At 41.8% G+C, this 2,341-nt stretch overlaps 1 non-coding gene across 1 annotated transcript; it reads left to right on the top strand.

Annotated features, from left to right (window-relative positions):
• Positions 1 to 1,982: 1,982 nt before the first annotated feature.
• On the top strand, positions 1,983 to 2,089 carry LOC145103403 (small nucleolar RNA R71). The gene has a single exon (XR_013706496.1). It is a non-coding gene; the product is annotated as a small nucleolar RNA R71 (small nucleolar RNA).
• Positions 2,090 to 2,341: the final 252 nt, after the last annotated feature.

Genomic DNA, 2,341 nt, shown 5'->3' with positions numbered 1-2,341 from the left:
TCCACCACTAGGATCTTTTGTTCCTTGAATCGCCTCTTGTAAGCTTTAACTCGCCTTTTGTACGCCTTCTTTGGATTCTCTTTTTTAGCTTTGACCTCTTCTTCAAGCTTGCGTTTGGTCCCTTTAGTTTCTTCCCTGCACTCCATAGCATCCTTCTCCTCTTTCACCACTGGCTTTGTCACCCTTGAAGTGACCTCCTCTTCATCACTTGTCATCTCATCTTCCTTGCTTACCCAAGAAGGTGGACTCTTGTAAGCAATGACCTTAACCAAATATGGAACAGATGCTCTTGGTTTTGTTCTTTTGACTTGATGAACTTCCTTAATCTCTTCTTCCATAAGCTTTTCTAGTTCTTCTAGTTCATTTTCTTCATTAAGTGTGAACACCTCTTCTTGAACATGATTCCTTTGGAGGCCATCTTCTATCCCAAAAACTTCTTTTTCATCTCCAACCCTCAAGGTGAGCTTAGACTCGCAAATATCAACAAAAGCTCCAGCAATATTAAGCAATGGACGACCAAGGATAATTGGAACATCGGGATATTCCTTCATATCCAACACTACAAAATCTATTGGAAAAACAAATTTTCCAATTTTGACTAAAATATACTCCACAATGCCCCGAGGTTGTGTCACTGAACAGTTCGCCATGTGAATAATCATTCTTGTAGCCTTCATCTACTGAATTTCTAACTTATGATAAAATGAATAAGGCATCAAATTAATGCTAGCCCCAGAATCGGCTAAAGCATTAACCTTCATTTTGTTACCAAATTCACACGGAAGAGTGAGGCGTCCAGGATCTCCCATCTTCTTAAGTGTCTCTCCCAACACAGCTTTTGAGCTTTACTCACTTAGAATCACCTTAGATTGCTTCTTTAATTGCATGCGAGTGTCTATCAAATCTTGCAGTAATTTATGATGCTCGGGAATTTTGGATAAGGACTCGACAAAGGGAGTATTAATCGGGATTCCCTTCACATGCTTAACAAACTCTATATGCTCTCTTTCCAGTGGACTAAGGGTAGCTCGGGAAGGAAAAGGCAAAGGTGGCTGATAAACCGAACCAGCTACAGAAATTTTCTATTCATGACGGGCCCACGTCGTGAACTTATATGGTTCACGTCGTGAATTCTGGAATTCAGCAGCATCTTGATTTTCGAGCTTGGGCTTCTTAGACTTTGGATCGGCTGCTGTTGTTCAACTTCTAAGGCTTCTATGAACTCAGAGATGGCCTCTTCTTCAGTATCTATGGCCATTAGATGAGATTGGGCCTTCGTTTCGGAATTTTTCGGGGATAACTTCTCATGAACCAGAGTGGCTAGTTGACCAAATTGTACTTCAAGGTTATCGATGGAGGCTTGCTGATTCTTTATTAAAGTTTGTTGATCAATAATAGCAGAATTAGTGGCATCGTGTCTCTTTTCTGAAGCTTCCATAAACTTCATCAACATGGTCTCTAGATCGGGTTTCTTCTCAGCTGGTGGCTACTCCTTTTGATAGAAGCCTCGACCTGTTTGCCTATACTTCTCTCCTTTTTGCTTCTTATACTCTTCATAAGGCAGTCACTGCTTCTTTGGTTTCCTCCAGTCTTCATCAAACTTATCCCCACTCGAGTAGCACACTTGAGCTTTTCTGTTCCCAAACTCATCTAAATGGCAGTCCTTGGTCAAGTGCGGACCACTACACCTCTCGCAACCCACTCTCATGGCATGAATTGACTGGTCCATTTGTGTTATCCTTCGATCCAAATTATTCAGCATAGCCATCACAGCTGCTATGTCTTTAGTTTGGGCCCCTACACCGCCTTTAATTCCATCTTGCCTAGGGTTGTGGTATTCGCGAGAGTGCTTCATGAATTCTTCAATCAGCTCCTTGACTTCCCTTGGATTTTTCTTTGTCAAAGATCCTTGAGAGTCAAGGAGTTGTCTCGTCATAACGTTGACCCCATCATAGAAAATCGACATCTCTTGTTGTACATTTAGATCATGTTGAGGGCAATTTCTGAGCAAGCCCTTGTACCGCTCCCATGCTTCGTATAATGAATCCCCTGGCTGTTACTCAAAGTTGGATATTGCCTTCTTGAGTTTAGCTATCTTGTATGGTGGGCAAAACTGGTCCAGAAATTGCTCACGCATTTGAGCGCAAGTGGTGATTGTGCTCGGTGGAAGTGATTTTAACCACTCTTTAGCAGCTCCCTTGAAACTAATGGGAAGCATCCTAAGCAAGACAACGTTTCTGTTGACATTTGGGACATTGAACTAATCCGCAATGTCATTGACTTCATCTAAATGCTTAAAAGCAACCTCATGATCTTTCCCAAAAATGGGATATCCTTCAGT

This window comes from Lactuca serriola, chromosome 4 (genome assembly GCF_051521515.1).
Source record: "Lactuca serriola cultivar US96UC23 chromosome 4, Lser_US96UC23_V15, whole genome shotgun sequence".
Taxonomy (NCBI): domain Eukaryota; kingdom Viridiplantae; phylum Streptophyta; class Magnoliopsida; order Asterales; family Asteraceae; genus Lactuca; species Lactuca serriola.
This window is presented reverse-complemented; position numbering and strand designations above follow the sequence as displayed.